Below are 17,955 nucleotides of genomic sequence, written 5' to 3' on the forward strand. Positions count from 1 at the left end.
TGCACCTAAGTCTAAGGACGACCTACGATCTTTCTTGGGGTTAGCGGAGTTTTATGCAAAATTTGTTAATAATTTTTCGCAAAAGACATATGAAATGCGTCTTTTGATGAAAAATAAAGTGACATTTTAATGGAGTGAAGCGTGTCAACAAGCGTTTGAGAATATAAAAAGGGATATTGTGCAGGCACCTTCGTTACAAGGTTTTGATCCTCATGCTGCTTCTATCATTACAACAGATGCGAGTGCCACTGGTATTGGAGGTGTTCTTACACAATTGCCCAGTGATGGCAATGAAGTAGTCATAGCTTTTGCCTCTCGTTCTTTGTCTCCTGCAGAGGAAAAGTACTCTGTTATAGAACGAGAGGCATTGGCGTGTGTATGGGCCATGGAGCACTTTAGGAAATTTGTATGGGGGAAGAAATTTTTGCTCAGATCCGATCATAAACCGTTGACAAAACTTCTCACCACAGAAGGTCTTTCCAGAGCTTCTGCTAGAATTGCTAGATTGTCAATGAGGTTACAAGATTTTGTTTATAATGTACAATATGTTCCAGGCGTAAATTTAATGATTTTGTGCGTTTGTAACAGTGTTATTATTTGTTTTTATTTGTTATAAAGAAAGGGGATGTGTAGTAACTGTATGTTTCTTTAATTACATTTAGAACTGTACTATGTAATAGAACCTTACGTGATATGTTCTACAGATGGTAGAATGTTGTAAGATCATATTGCTGTTACCTGCCTGATCTGCTCAATGCACTTTTCTTCATATGAACTTAACTACAAATAAATATCTATGAATTACTTTGTGGGATGTTAATTTACTAAGAGATCACTACAATACCTTTGTCAATTCTGCCTGAACTTGTAAGCGATAGGGGTAAAACGGTCTTGAATACTCATGCAAGACCCTTATGGGTTTTAAAGTATATCTAGGTAAAGAAGGAATTCAAGAGACTGGAAAGAAAATTGAGACTCCATACTGATGATGATGATGATGATAGGAAGGCTATCTACAAAAACGCTTTGAAAAAATATCAGCACACAATCCCAAGAGCTAGATTAATAGACTTTGCCGATAGGATCAACCAGTCCTCACAACCCTCTAGAGAAATCTATGTCATCAGGAAATCTTTCTTAAAACCTAAAGTCATAGGAGTTGGTCCCTCTCCTTCTAAGGAACATTGTGAGCAGTTAGCCAACTTCTTCCTTAGAAAGGACAATCTTATGTATGACTCCTTGGCAGGGGACCTAGATCCACATTTTATTGTCAAAGAAGGAGTACCAGACAAAAAGGCCTCAATGGACTTTCCGACTTTCCCACAACTGAGCAGTAATATCATCATGGCTGCAGCGAACAAAGTCAAGTCTGTCTCTCCTTTGGATCCGGCTCCCATAGATATCCTGTTGAAAGAAAGAGATGCCATTGTATCTGCCTTGACTACCAATTATAATCTATCACTGGAAAGTGAGCAAGTCCCTACCTCCTGGAAGCCCATGATTAACTGTGACAAGTCTTAGAATTATAGACCTATTTCACTGCTCCCAGGTGCTAGTATGATTCTCAAAACACTGGTAAACGGTATCTGACCGATTTCTTGGAAACTCATAATCTCCTTCACCAGATGCAAACAGGCTTCAGACCCGGGTGCAGCACAGAGATGGCTCTCTTACTGATCTTGGAGGACTTCAAGAAGACACTAGGTCAGAAAGGGTCAGCTGCGCTCATTCTTCTCAATCTGAGCACACCCTTCGATACAGTCTCCAACTCAATACTTTGATACAGGCTGGAGGCGTTATGCATCACTGGAAGGGTGTTAAAATGGCTGACCTTGTTCCTTGACAATGGAAGGTTTTAGTTCAGGGAACAGCCTTGTCTGTTGCAGGTTCATCAGCTCAGATGTGGAATGCCACAGGGCTCATCTCTGAGCTCCACCCTTTTTAACCCCTTCGGGGCTGATGACGAGCTCAGCTCATCATGAGCGTAACCTGCCGTGCGCTCATGACGAGCTGAGCTCGTCATGTAACGCGGTAATTTCAAAATTGCCGCGTACAGCGGGAAAAGCCGCCGCATTGATGCGGTTAACATGTATGTCCGCCCTCTAGCAGACACCATCTGCTCATCAGTCCTTACCATGGCGTCATACGCAGACAACACCCAGATCGTTCTTTCCTTGTCACCCAATATTAATTTAACATCTGAGAAACTGCCCATCTGTCTGGAGCAGGTGAACAAGTGGTTGGCAACTAGCTGTTTGAACTAAATGGCGAAAAAAAGGATGGCATGGTAATGGGAAAAAACCCATTGCTTTGGGATCATTTCCTCTGGCCCTCGTGGCTAGGTGATCGCCGTTTCTTTGTTGACATAAATTGCGGAATTCTGTGAACTGAATTATCTGCAATTTTGGATTACTAATCAAAGTAAATAAATTACCAGTAACTGTTTAGAATCGTTGTTCCCTGCAACATTTTCACGGTAATTAAATGTTCAACATCGATTTCTTGTGGAGCTTTTCAAACATGAATCCAGTTTTACTTTAGTTGATCATTTTCTCCTGACCGTGTCATTATTAGTCAAGTGTTTCTATGTTATATAATTTAATCAGAACTTTGTATTAAACTCTTTAATATATGAAGGGATGCTTCTTATGTTTACATTTATGCATATAAATGTTCAGGACTATTTTGTTTTAAGAAGAAAGAGTGTTGGGTGTCAGACAAAACCTGTCCTTGGATCTGTCTTCTGCAGGTGGTATATAGGGCTTCTCCTATTTCCTGTCAGTAGGCACACGCAGTAGTTAGTTAATGACATGTTGGGTTTGTTTATTATACACTATTTGTCTGCAAATCCTGTTCATAACGATTAAAGATATTGTAAACAGATCAGCAATTATTTTAAATATTAGGTCAAAGGACAGGAAAGCCCCAATTATGTTCTGGTATGCATTCATATCCTATTAGTTTAAAACTATAAGTTATAACTAGCTGTCTGACAGCTTGGTTGTATTAATCCTTATAATAAGACATGTAATGCATCCCTGAAAACCTTATTGTGCCAATACACCTGAAGCTGGATCATAGTATTTCAGTATCCCTCCAGGAACCAGTCCATGTGACTAACTCTGTTCCTGCACCAGTATGTTGTATATGACTTTTCTACACATGCTGGTCTGGAGAGCGAGGAGGGTCACTTCATGCGGGCAGCTGTTATGTTACACAGAATAATGAGCAATGCATCTTGTCCAAAACATAGTAGTAAACAGAAGACTGCTGCTACTGTTTTTCATCTTCTTACCAAATGGAAGTCACGAGGTCATCTCTCTTGGTAGCCCCATTTTTGCAGCCTGCGAAAAGAGCATTAGAGAATGCACATTTTCTACTCTGACTTGTTAAATGTAAGTCTCTGAAAAAAATGGAAATTAAGCAGACATATTATTAACTAGATCACGTAAACAGGCAGAACTACTTGCTAGTCCCTGCACTTGCAGCATGCTGTCAATGCACAAATAGAGACATTAGCATACAACCTGACTTTCAATTTATGTAACACTAAAATATATATCTGGAACGTCACCACACACATTAATGAAATCAGACCTTGATATAAAAGGTTGAGAGGTAGAGTCAGAGCATGATATGGGCTAACTTGATCAAAGAGTTACCGGAGTGGAGACGGCGATGAAGAGGGTGAAATGAGAAATGAAGGGGGCTGTAAACAATTCTGAAGGTATTCTGTAACATCACTGAAACTATTGGAATAAAATGGACATTTTAGAAAATCCTGCACAATACTTCTGGTTCCGGGTGATGGAGGCATTGTTTTTCCAATAAAGAAGTGATACTTACATGGCAATACAAACATTCTTTGAAGAGTGTTGAGAGAGGAATATCCCCTTCATTATAATATTTACCCTACCCTGAGTGCCTGTCTGCATATGAAACTTATATCTTAACTTTTCTTTTAACCCTGACATCACATTAATCTACTGTGAGCGCAGAGGCCTAGGCCTGACCCTGACAATGTGAGGTCAAGTACATGTCCTTTGACCTAGAAGGGCACAACAAGCATGCCCTCATAGAAGACAATGGACTACTGTACCAACCCTGAGTGCATCTTGTAAAGTGGTGGTAGCAGTGTACTTTGATTATATTTTTACCAGATCTATTTCTGTGTGTCTGAGAGAGCATGGGTTGTATGACATTACAACGCAGGCTTTTACCACGCGTGCCATTACAACGCTGTTTTTACAACGCAAGTCGTTACAACGACTTGCGCTGGATAGTGGAATAGTTAAATTTTCTATTCCAACTCCAGCCCACGTTACAGTAGGGAAGGTGTTGGAATAGAAAATTAAACTATTCCCTATCCAACAGCTCCCTCCAGCGCAAGTCGTTGTAACGACTTGCATTGTAATAGTAGCGTTGTAATTAACCCTGGGCGTAGTTCGCGGAGCCGCACTCCGCGGAGCTACGCGAAGACGCAGTTGCACTCCGCGACCTTCGCGTAGCTCCGCGGACATGCGTAGTAGCTTGCTAGACCCGTTCGCGCGCCGTTTTTCATCTTCGGGGGCGCGGTGCGCGTGTTCGGGGCGCTGCCTGCATGCTCGAGATAGCTAGCGCGCTAAGTTACTCAAGAGGTTTGTCCCGCCCGCTTGCATTCCCTTATTTCCAAAGTGCGTGATCGCGTCAAATATCGCGCGAACTTACCCCCGGCGCACGCGATAATGTTATTCAGCGCGCGAGAACTACGCTACGCACCGGATCGCGGAGTAATCGACAGCTTTGCGTTCTCCGTAGAACGCGGAGTTGCCAAAACTCCGCAAGCTCCGCGAACGGAGCGTAGTTCTTCGCCCAGGGTTAGTTGTAATGGTAGCGCATGGTAATGCCCGCATTGTAAAGGCTGTTCACCGCATGGATAGTGAGCGAGTGACACATGAATGGTAGTAAAAGTGTGCATGTGTGTGTGTCTGATTACTGAAGTCAGTGGGATACATTTTAGATGTTCCTGGTGCCTGCATAGCACACCATGGAGATTAGGGTTAGCTTCATCCAAGTGTGGAAGTGTACTGCCTGCATTCCTATCACTGGAGAGTGAAGACCAAGACAATGAAGTGAGGAGGATGGCGACAAGTATGCCTTTGAGAATGTCATGAAGACTTTGTTTTCAAGGGACTGCTAATTAACTCTTCCTCAGCACTTTCATTTGGTAGGTGGTAGGGGTGGGGGGTAGGGCTGTGATTTTTTTTTGTAGAAGGTGGGAATGTTTCTAGGCATGGCCAGTCCTTTTTTTTGTCCCTGATTACTGCGTCAGGAAGGTAATGATAGCCAGTTGCGGAGATCTCACACTTTTTTGCACCTCTGTTGAAGGTACTCTTGCTTTGAGCCCAGTGATTCTTTTTGCAAAAAGCATTACTTTTTCACAAAGCCTCTGTCTGGACAGCAATCTGGAAAGGATGTTCAAAAGGCCACCCAAACTTGCTTTGAAGAATGAGACAGTAAATGCCTACCCCCTGTCTGGAAGAAATATACAAAGTGGGATCCAAACCCCCCCATTTTGCTCCAGCCTTAGGTTCTTATTGACAAAGAAATGGTGTGCTCCACAGAGTATTTTAAAAGCTGCTGTGTAACCAGTGCAGCCACTGTCCCATAGGTGAGAGGATATCACCTGAAGTCAGGACTTTTCTTCTGAAATCGATGAAGATCTGCCAGAAGAACCTAGGAACCTAGAAGCCTACTTGCCTACTGTTTGAGGGAGGGAGTGTGTCTGGGCCTGAAGGAGGGCAGGTTGTCCAGGACTAGGTCAGCAATGATCTCTGTGTGAGGGGATACCCAAAGGAAGCTGACAACCCCAAGAGGGTGATATAAGAGTGACTCTTGCTGTGGAATGCTTGCCTCAATCACTCTTCACAGTTCTTTAAGATTTGTGAATAAGACTTTGCCTGAACAAGTGATTCCGTGGTGCCCAATAGCCCACCATCAACAGAGGGACTGGTGCTGCCGCCACTGACAAGGAGAAGGTGATTTAATAACTGTATCATCAAATGACCCCAAAGGCAGCAACTGCCCCGGTTGTGAAGGGAACTCGGCCGGGAGGCCGCAAGCTTACATTCATAGTGCAATACTGCATATGACACTCAAAGGACCACCACCTTTAATGACTTTTGCTACTGTGATTACCTGCTTCTTAGAGTCAAATTTGCTCAGCTCGTCCTGTGCACTGTAGCTTTATTCTACAACACAGTTGTCCAGGAAAGGACAGGAAATCGATCTTCACTGAACATACAGCTCCAGCAGCCACATAGCAGCAACAGGTAATTGTGGGGGTTAGCTGCACCTGGGGATGAGAAAGACTGAGGCACGGGTGAGCCACCAGTGACAGTGTACTAAGTTGCCTAATTTAATGTGTGAGAACGTTTGACCTATTGACACCTTTGCTAATCTTTACCTATGTGCATAGTACAGAGTAATAGTTGAATCTCAACCACAGGGGGAGAGAGCATGGTTAATGAAACGAAAGAAGGATTACTGTGCCTCACTCTTAGTGTAATTCTTGATAAGCCTGTATGATATGGCAACAGAATGTGTAGTATTTAGTTTTGCTTTGAAATCAAAAGTGCTTTCTTTTTAATAAAAATAAAAATGTAACTGGGCATCATGGTATTATGTTTGGTATGTGTTCTGATCTCTCTTTCCCTGGCCCCAGCCCGAGGAACCTGAGTACGCCATCGGCGGGGAACCTTGAGTATTCCAGCGGGATTGTCTGATTCCTTACCGGTTGCTTGTTTTGACACGTCATTACTACGCAAACATATATCCATGCTCCGGAATTACCAAGCACCTTTAATAGCGAGCTGTTGTTGAATAAAGCAAAGAGTACGGACTCTCAGAGCTCCTTTGGCCCTAGCTCTACATTATCCCGTAGCGGGTTTTGATCTTTTTTGAGACCTGCCCGAACTGTGAGCCGACCGCCTGGGACGGCTTTCTTAGAGAGAAGTTTTTTCCTCCCTGTGCCCCCCCTTCCACTCCTGCCCTGATGAAGGTGTAGCCCCAACCGGGGCGTCACACCGAAACGCGCGTTGGCGTTCACACCACCTGAAGAACAACCCTACCACTGGGGAGAACATTCCAACTGCCCCCAATTGATCTTTGATCATAACATGTCAGCGGAGTGATTTGCAAATGTATTGGGTTCATCATTGTTGATGCGTGAAGAATGCATGTGTATGTTTGTTGATATGAGAGTGGTTTGTTGTGTGGGCTATGGTGAGGATACTACTATTCTTATGAGTATTGTTACTGTTTTATCTTTTTCATTGAACAGTCATCAATCATGTACTGACTATATGTATGAATTTTTAAAAAAACCTATGTTCTGAGAAATAATAAAATATCTATATTTCTATTTTTCTATTTACTTGTCCTGAGATCTCTTTGTGGTTTGAGGCTGTCATAGATAGATTTGGACCTCCTTAGAGGCCACCTATTTTTCCATAGGCAGGTATTTCCCTTCTGCCCTGACTGGTATGTGTTCTGATATCTGAGCTTTGCCCTCTCTACATCATCTCCTTTAGCTGCCAGTGAGTACTTGCCCTCATCACCCTGAGAGGTATGTGTGGAAATGGTTGTATTTGGCCCAGTTGTCAGAGCCACAGTTGGACAGACTACGGGACACCAGTGGCACCCCCCACCCAAATAGGTTCTGACAAAGAGATACTGGTGGCTGACCCATCAAACCAGTTACAGTGGTTCAAACTATGAGGCTGGCACACAAACTAGAGAACAAACACATTTGGTGGAATTGCATGCCACCATGATCAGGACCATTTAAATGATGGAGGTGAGGAAAAGTCTTGTCCTGAACCAATACAGATTTCCCCACTGTTGAGCTGCACCACTCAGCAACTTTTAAAAGATATCGATCAGATTAAAATAGAACAGTTATCTCATTGGTTAAATAAGGCAGTTGGAATCCAGCTTGATTAAGAGCTACATTGCTGGGCATAGTACCGTTTTTTAGTTGTATTACTTTAGATTTGTTGAAGTATTTGAATGGATTGGTGCCTGGACTGTAGCTGTGCTCTTAAGTGAGTCTCAGTTCTTGTGATGTCTGTCCAGAACAACTCCAATCGACTGCTAGTTTTTTTTATTTCTGATAAGTTAATGGTGGGGACAGACCACTGTTAGAAATCAGGTCTCTAGTTGGCAATGGTTTGCACTTTTGTCTAAAAAGGGACCCTTGCTTCTAGTCAGGGAAAGGGGGATACACTACTAAAAAAACCTCTGCTCACCCCCTTGGTATTTTGGCACGAGCAGACAGGCTTATCCCAGAGGCAGTGTGTAAAGCATTTGTGAACACATACAGTAACACAGTGAAAACACTACAAATGGACACCATACCAGTTTAGAAAAATAATTATTATTTATGTAAGAAAGACCAAATGGCAAAAATCCACAATACAGTATTAAAAAATAGGCTCTTGAATGGTAGAGATAGTTCAGTTCAATGCAAGTTGTAAATGCGACACTTTTCCAACAAAGTACCTTAGATGCGTCACGCAAAACACACAAAAGGGTCGCAGGGAAGGCGATGCGTCAGTTCCTTGCTTCTGGGGAGGTGGCACACCTGTTCCTTACTGCAGCGCAAGAGAGGTGATGTGTCTGTTCCTTAACGGAGAGGAGGGGCTGCGTCAGTTTCTTACTGCATTCCTGTTACGATGCGACAAGATGGCGCCTTGATGCTTGGCTACGATCCGGTGCGTGCAACAAATTGGCGGCTTGATGCGATGCGACGATCCGGTCTATGCATGAACGTTTGCAGCCGCACTGCAGGTACAGCGACGATCTTCTCATCGCTGCGTTGGGAACCTTGTGTGTATGCAGCGCACTTCTTCTCTGGGGCTCGACTTTGCATCGGGACCAGGTGCAGATGCGCCACACGTCTTCTCCGTGACTCGGCGATGCGTCGGGAATCGGTGCGGATGCGACACACTTCTTCCTCGTTGCGTCAATCTTCCAGCTCCCAACAACAAACAGTCTCTAGAGGTCCTAAACAGCAGCAGGCACCTCTTTGCAGGTTGGAATTTCGAGCAAGGGGATTCAGGGGAGCTGGGGGTGAAGTCTTTGTATCCCTGAGACTGCACACAGGAGGCAAGCTCAATTTCAAACTCTTGGAGATCTTCCTCAAGATGACAAAGCAAACAGCAAAGTCCTTTTCTCCTTTCCTTGGCAACAAGTAACCACTGCAAGCCAACCCCAAACAGCAAACAGCACAGGGGCAGTAATCTTCCTTCAGCTTCTCCGATTGATCTCCTTGGCAAAGGCTGCTCTTGATTTCCAAGAAGTGATCTAAAGTTCTGGGGTCTGGGTACTCCTCTTTAGACACACAAATCCTTTGTCTCTGAAGGCAGAGAGTGTCTGTACCCAGCCAAAACCAGTTCTGTCCTCTCTGGTGCAGCTTCCTGGCAGGAGGTGGTGACAGCATTGTTGAAAGCAGACCTGGCCCAGGCAGGTGAAAGGAAATCTCCCCCCTACTCTAAATTCAACCCAAGTTCTATTCAGCCAGCCCTGACTCATCAGACTGCTGGAGCCGCAACCCTCTCCCAGCTCCTGTCACTCACAAGCCGGACATGCAATACACAAACCTAGTAGGGGCATACTGGATGGTTAGGCAAGAAAATGCCTACTTTCTAAAAGTGGTAATTTAAAACACAGGATGTTAAAATCACCCACACTAAAAGATGCACTTTAACATTCTGAGTTCAGGCATACTAAACTTTATTTTCCCATCTTGTTTCCTGGGTCAGTTATGTTTATAAGATGTTATAATCAACTTGCCCATTCTGGCCTACGGGAATATATAGCCTTGTAATAGTGAAAAACAAAATTGGCTGTAATTCACTATCAGGACATGCCACACACAACAGGGCATGTCCTACCTTTCACATACAATGCACTCTGCCCACAGGGGTACCTTGGGCCTACCTTTGGGGTGGCTAACATGCATAAAAGGGAAGGTTTTAGGGACTGGCAAGTGTGTGCACTTGCCAAGTCGACATGGCAGTCCCAGACTGCACACAATCTTTGCAATGGCAAGCCTGAGCCACATTTTACAAGCTGCTTTTGTGGGTGGCATAGTCAGTGCTGCAAACCCACCAGCACCATTTGATTTACAGGCCCTGGGCACACATGGTGCACTGTACTAGGGCCTGACAAGTAAATCAAATAACCAATCGTGGAATCACTAATCCATACAACAATTTACAATAGGGAGCACTTGCACTTTGGCACTGAACAGCAGTGGCAAAGTGGCCAAAGCATCTACACCAGCAAAAACAGATGAGGCAACAGCAAAAAAGTGGAAGGGAGACTCACGCCAATGGTGCCAAGTCTAACAATCACACCTTTAGCAGTTAGTTTAGTCTTCCACTGTTTTGTTACATCTGTGTTTTTCTGACATTTTGGCATCTGTACTTAATGAGGCTTCACCTCTCCTCTCATAATCATCCACCTGCTCAGCCGGACCTTAGTTACCCTGAGGAGTCTAAGTGAAGTGATTTTCGTTATGTGCTAAAATTGCTCTTTTAATTACCTGTGGTCACAATGCACTGATTTCCTGTCCAAGGGCATAATTTGTGTTGTACTTCATGAAAATTATGTAGTGTTCTGTCCATACTTTCAATTGAAACATTTAAACCTAAAGCCAGAGTTATCCACAGAGGGAAGGGAACCCAATTCACTATGTCAGTAATGTACAGAAGCCAACTTCATGATTTACCAACTACATGAGAAAATTGACACTCTTAGGTGACCATGAATAAATCTATTTTCTTCGATCTGGATCATATTTGGAGTTGCGTAGCCCCATACATATGCTGACTGAGTAACCACTAAAACTGATTTAGCTTCATAAATCCCATCACTATTTATAGTAATTAATCCACCACAAAATTGTTTTAATTAATGTTTTATTACTTTGACAACAAACCCCCTGTTACAACCACCTCCACTAGGGCCATGATTTTGTCCAACCCTAGCCACAATCTTTTCCCTTTCCCTAAACTACCAGGTCTCGTATTTGTTATTCGCTGTATCTTTAGACTAATCCTATTTTGGCCAGAATCAGGTATCAGAGTGCTTTACATTGCACCAGTTGCATTACATGAGGACACAATATTTTTTGTTAGGCACAGGGAGATTAAGTGATTTGCCCAGAATCACAGGATTTTTAGCATCATTGCCGAGACACAAACTCAGTTTCCCAGAATCGAGGTTGACCGCCCTAGCCGCTAGGCCAACTCCTCTCCCAAGTTAGCACTGTCCCTTTCAAATCCATTGCCCTATCCCATTACCTACCAAACATCTCTTGCTTTTATCTATCAATTTCCTTTTTATTATTACTTATGGAATTTTCCTTAAAACCGGAGTACCTAAGAGGATTGGGTGAGTTATAACCACCCCTCACATTGTCGTATTGCATATCTACTACCCCATTCCTAAAGCTATTCCTGGCCCTTATTTTTTCTAGCATTGCATTTATCCTACCCTTGCAGTAACCTCTAACCTAAAGTCAATCCTTAAACCAACCCTAAATGTAATCCATACCCTAATATCTACCCTTATCCTACCTCATATCTTAGATTATCTTTATAACAAATCTTTCCCATTGTGTTCAATGGCAACCCAAAATATTTGTTATGCTGGCTTAACCCTAAATCTAATCCATACTCTAATATCTACCATTATCCTAATCCAAACCTTATGTATTTTTTCCAACAAATATTTCCCAATGACGTCAATGGCAATCCAAAATATTTGTTGTGCTGACTTTCCTTATTTTGTTAATTTATTGTGGGACATTAAATATTAGGGCAGTCTCCTTTTTGACATTTTTTTTGGGACATATTCTTAACTTATGAAATGTACTCCCTCACTTACTCTTTCGACAAACCAACCTAGCACTGTTCATCTTTGTTTGTGTCCTGTCTTTCTGTCGGCATAGTCAGTTGATTTATGTTAAAACGCAGCCACGGCCCGTGGAGGGAGTTTCAGTGGGGCGGAGGGGCGGGGGAGGGGCAGGGTGGGGGATGCTAAAAACCGGAGTGTGGATAATTGAAAGGAAGTAAAAAATGTAATAAATAAAACTAAATTCGTAGCGCACCCTGCATCACATTTTGTGATGCAGGGCGCACTAAGAAATTCGTCTTATTAATTAAATTGTTTACTTACCTTCAATTATCCATACTGCGGTTTTTAGCACCCCCCACCCTGCCCCTACCCAACCCCGCCTCTCTGCCCCACCGAAACACCCTCCACGGGCCGGGGCTGTTAAAACGTGCTGTTTAAAGCCTCGATGGCCCCTTAGTGTCAGCACATGAATTGTCTGCAAACGAGCATGGCGGTGGTCTGTTATCAAACTCAGGTCCATTTCCAGAAATCATAACAATTTTGTATTTGTACAACAGCCCTTCACAAATCCCGCCATTCCATACATGTTGTGTGTTCCTTCTATGCACCACGGATTTGACTTTTTACCTCTGATCACAGCTCTGTCCTTAATGTATTTTCTTGTATGACGATGTAAAAGCTGTGCATTTTATATTCGCATTCACCGAATAACCTTGTAATAAACTTGTGCGTGTCTGTCAGCTCATTTCAATTTCTACTAATGGATAACTAATGCTAAGAATGTTTAATGCTACATAATACATTGGTAATGAATAATGAAAGGAGATATGAAGGCAAATTGCACTAGTCAGTTTCATTCACACAGTCATTAAAGAGCTCACATATATTGAACTGGAGGGTAGGTAAATGGTTCAATAAAACGTGTATTTTGTGTTGTTTTAAAACCTGCAGTGGATTTGGGAATCGGGGCCATTGTATAGCAGCGGATTTCCCCATAGACAACAATAAAGTAAAAACCCTTTCATGCCTCAAGCCCCTCATTCTTTACGGCTGAGATGTAAAGATTAAGGAATCAAAACAATGTTGTATTCGTGCACACCTGACTTTTACGATTGGTTGAATATAATTCTTGGTGGCGCTATCCTTGTCGCACTGTGTCTAGCAGTGCCATCTCAATGATTGATACACAATGTGGTCAACAAACCACTAAGAATGCGCTCCTTTCATATGAAACAAAAGAGTTTCTTCACTCACTCATTCATATTATTTGTGGTATATTTCCATTCCATAAAATCATGAAACTGTATCCAATATATTCGTTAGTTACATGTATTCTTTTATTATTTCATTTCTTCTTATTGAAAGTTCGTTAGTATTGCCAGAAATTCATTGCATTCATGAATATTCAGAGGTTTATGTTATGCCCAATGCATTTCGGGTTAAAGAGGACTAACCCTTCATCAGGGGCCTGTCACAAAATAATAAGAAAACATACCGGACCTTAGCATCCAGTGGAGAACAAGTACATACATGTTACATAATTAAGCGAAAGACGTAAGTATTTCAGCATGGTAGTATAATCTTGTTTACAAGGACGTTTTATGAGACTGAAAAGGCTAATTATGCATTCAATGCTGAAATAAAATCTCAATCAAGCCGGCCAGTAAAAGAGGTAGCTAAATGAAATCAAAATGGCATGGAGTTAAAAAACGAGTCATGGATACTACATCAGAACGTGAATATCGAGCATTGCTAGCTGTCCGACTTATGAGGCGAAATAAATTGTGACGAGGGATAATTTGCAGTATGGGAGTTTAAGAAACGGACACGAGTGCTAGGAAGCAAACTTACTTGCGACTGTGAGATCTGTTAGTTCGAATCCGGGTTCGGGATCACGTGAGTAAGCACGAAGCCAATGGTAAGGCTTTTAATATCAGAGAGCGGTCACGTGGTACCACATCGGAGGTTCGTAAAAAATGACGGAGCGATCAAATACAAAATGCGGTGAAGAATAAGTCCCTAAATAGGAACCAAAGTGATATAAACAAAGAAAGAAAATATTACAAAAAAAGGGGAATAATCACAACATGCTGAATCGGGCAGTAGCCATGGTAACTAAAACCGTGTTCAGTGATTGGACGAAGTTCCGATCACATGTCTATTGTAGTGGAACTCGCATGAAGGGGGATAATAAAGTTGTTGGGAATTATGAAAAACAATGGGAACAAAGTTCCAAATTACGTAAAAGTCATGCTGATTACGTGATAAAGCTAAATATATCAATTATAATGAAATATGGGAACATATGATAAAATAACAAACAACATTCCTCATGTGTTAGAATTTACATGATGATATGGCAAAATACTAAAACATTAAAGGGTTGATAATACAGTGCAAAAACAGTATATGATATAAACCAATCGTCTATAATACTAACAAATGAAGATGAATGTATAGTACCATGAAGTGAAATTAAATGGTAAGACTCAAAGAAAAGTCTATACACTGGCTGGGTTGCCTGTAGAATTATTCAGTCTAAATTAATGCAGGGGGAAGGAAGGGCCATTGTCCCTTGGCTGTGAAACAATCAGTATTATTCATAGAAAACATGTTAGTTCAATTCTGTCATTCATTCCAATAGGCTGAAGAGAATGTAGTTTTTTAATCCAGAAGAATTCAGCCTGTAGTCGTTGTTTTACTGGATCCATGTCGCAGCGTTGTGGGAGTATCTCAAGTATGGTGAATCTTAATTGTGAGATTTGGTGGTTAGCTTCCAGCCAATGCATGACTATAGTGGACTTGTTGTTCATATTGCGTATATTGCTCTTGTGCTCAGTCATTCTAACTTTAACTTTACGTTCAGTTTGACCTACGTATGTCTTGCCACACGGGCATTTAATCGCATAGATGACGTTTTTGGAATCACATGTTAATAGGTTCCATTCCAGAGCGTCTAGGCCTTCATTGTGCGGAATTGAGGTGTAAAGAGATACAACGTCCACTGTACACAGCCAATACTTTATATTGTCTTCAAGTTGAATAGTTCTGAGTAAATTGAGAAATGCTGTGGTGTCTTTTATGTAGGTTTAACTTTTTTGAACAATGGGCTGTAAGTAACAGTCAACATATTTACCAATACTTTCAGATATTGACCCACAAGCTGACACAATGGGTCTAAAGGGTGGTTTCAAAGGATTTTTATGTATCTTTGGCAACATATACAATTTAGGTCGTCGTGGATATTTCGTTTCCAGGAATTTGTAAGTTTTTTCATCTATCCATTTCATGGTCAGAGCATGTTCAAGGATTGATGTCAGAATTTTTGGATATTCCTCTGTGGGATCTGAATCTAATGGTATATAAATGTTCTCATCTTTAACATGTTCATCAACACTGTTTTCATAGAAGGTGGTGTCCATTATTATGAGAGCTCCTCCCTTGTCGGCTCTTTGGAAGGTTAGATCTCGATCCTTAGATACATTTTTCAAGGTGCTCCATTCAGTTTTTGATAAATTCATTTTATTGGATTTATTGAAATTGATTTTTTGTATGTCTGCAATGACTGATCTTTCAAATGCTTCGATAGTCTTGTGAGAGTATGGTGCACGAAATGAACTTTTAGGTTTAAATGATCTAATGGTAGATGTTGTAACGGTCAGTGTATCTTTAAAGAAATACTTTAGTTTGAGTGTTCTGAAGAATTTGAATAAAGCAATTTCTGTCTCTGCCAAGTTAGTATGGTATGTGGAGACAAAAGAAGTTCCTTTATTTAATACTGCTGTTTATGCTTTTGTCATGACTTTCGAAGAGTTGTTGATCACTAATTTGTTTTCGTTGTTTTTTGACTCCTGGTTCTTTTTGCTATTTCTTCGTCCGTTTCTTCTGCCCCTCCTGTGGCGATGGTAGGTGGTGCATTGACCGCCGGGCTTACATCTAAAAAAGCCTGTTTCTTAGATGTCCCGGGTTGTTGTGGTTTCTCAATTGGTTGTCTAGATTGAGCAATGTCTGATTCTGAGACTACACTTTCTTGCGATGAAGTTGCAGATGATATAGGTTTAGGTTGTTGCCATTTCTTTTGATTGTAAATCTCTACCCAAGTGTATACTTCATCATACTTATAGTCTATTGTGTCTCTTTGGTATTTTCTAACTTTACGGTCATTCACTTCTTTAGCGTATTTGTCCAGTTTAGCGTTCACATCCTGTAGAATTGTTTGTAGGTCCGGAAGTTTGTCAATTTCCTTTTTCATGCTTTCTAGGTCAGCTTCAATTTCTTTCAAAACTTTTGATAATTCTTGTATGATTAACAAAATTAAATCGAGAGAACATTTGTTGAGGATCTGGTACCATTTTTCTACAAACGATTTGTTGTTCTTACACAGCATTGGTTTTAGGGCGATTCTTAGCCCCCTTGGTATCCTTTTGTTTTTATGATAGTGAATTAATGTTGTGGCATGCAGCCTTTGATTAATTTCCTTCCTGCTTAAAAATTCAAATTGCCTTATCAATTGAGCTGTTGTTGAAACATTAGGACTGAATGCTCTGGTCTCCTGGATGAGTTCATATATTTCTTGAGCTGATTCTGGTGAGAATGCTAAGAGTTCAGCTTGTTTAGTAGTAATCTGCGCAATGTCGTCGAATTGCATATTCATATTGTTGGGTGCACCAGAAGATCGATAAGACTGGAGAATTAATAAATCAAAACAATGTTGTCTTCGTGCACACCTGACTTTTACGATTGGTTGAATTCAATTCTTGGTGGCTCTATCCTTGTCGCACTGTGTCTAGCAGTGCCTTCTCAATGATTGATACACAATGTGGTCAACAAACCACTAAGAATGCGCTCCTTTCATATGAAACAAAAGAGTTTCTTCACTCACTCATTCATATTATTTGTGGTATCTTTCCATTCCGTAAAATCATGAAACTGTATCCAATATATTCGTTAGTTACATGTATTCTTTTATTATTTCATTTCTTCTTATTGAAAGTTCGTTAGTATTGCCAGAAATTCATTGCATTCATGAATATTCAGAGGTTTATGTTATGCCCAATGCATTTCGGGTTAAAGAGGACTAACCCTTCATAAGGGGCCTGTCAAAAAAATAATAAGAAAACATACAGGACCTTAGCATCCAGTGGAGAACAAGTACATACATGTTACATAATTAAGCGAAAGACATAAGTATTTCAGCATGGTAGTATAATCTTGTTTACAAGGACGTTTTATGAGACTGAAAAGGCTTATTATGCATTCAATGCTGAAATAAAATCTCAATCAAACTGGCCAGTAAAAGAGGTAGCTAAATTAAATCGAAATGGCATGGAGTTAAAAAACGAGTCATGGATACTACATCAGAACGTGAATATCGAGCATTGTTAGCTGTCCGACTTATGAGGCAAAATAAATTGTGACGAGGGATAATTTGCAGTACGGGAGTTTAAGAAATGGATATGAGTGCTAGGAAGCAAACTTACTTGCGACTGTGAGATCTGTTAGTTCGAATCCGGGTTCGGGATCACGTGAGTAAGCACGAAGCCAATGGTAAGGCTTTTAATATCAGACAGCGGTCACGTGGTACCACATCGGAGGTTCGTAAAAAATGACGGAGCGATTAAATACAAAATGCGGTGAAGAATAAGTCCCTAAATAGGAACCAAAGTGATATAAACAAAGAAAGAAAATATTACAAAAAAAGGGGAATAATCACAACATGCTGAATCGGGCAGTAGCCATGGTAACTAAAACCGTGTTCAGTGATTGGACGAAGTTCCGATCACATGTCTATTGTAGTGGAACTCGCATGAAGGGGGATAATAAAGTTGTTGGGAATTATGAAAAACAATGGGAACAAAGTTCCAAATTACGTAAAAGTCATGCTGATTACGTGATAAAGCTAAATATATCAATTATAATGAAATATGGGAACATATGATAAAATAACAAACAACATTCCACATGTGTTAGAATTTATATGATGATATGGCGAAATACTAAAACATTAAACAGAAATGCATTGGGCATAACATAAACCTCTGAATATTCATG

General features: G+C 41.2%; 1 protein-coding gene and 1 long non-coding RNA gene across 3 annotated transcripts in view; one reads left to right on the forward strand and one right to left on the reverse strand.

The window, feature by feature from the left end:
- Nucleotides 1-13,907, reverse strand: part of LOC144773120 (uncharacterized) — a 32,602-nt gene extending 18,695 nt beyond the window's left edge. Inside the window, exons 1-2 of the long non-coding RNA XR_013599924.1 lie at nt 13,756-13,907; nt 3,296-3,403 (exon numbers count right to left, since the gene is read on the reverse strand). This is a non-coding gene — a long non-coding RNA (uncharacterized LOC144773120). The remainder of the gene's footprint in view (nt 1-3,295; nt 3,404-13,755) is intronic.
- The window catches only part of STS (steroid sulfatase), a 1,924,780-nt gene that overhangs the window by 359,275 nt on the left and 1,547,550 nt on the right, over nt 1-17,955 (forward strand). The window lies entirely within an intron of this gene.

Source organism: Lissotriton helveticus, chromosome 8 (assembly GCF_964261635.1).
Source record: "Lissotriton helveticus chromosome 8, aLisHel1.1, whole genome shotgun sequence".
NCBI classification, from domain to species: Eukaryota; Metazoa; Chordata; class Amphibia; order Caudata; family Salamandridae; genus Lissotriton; species Lissotriton helveticus.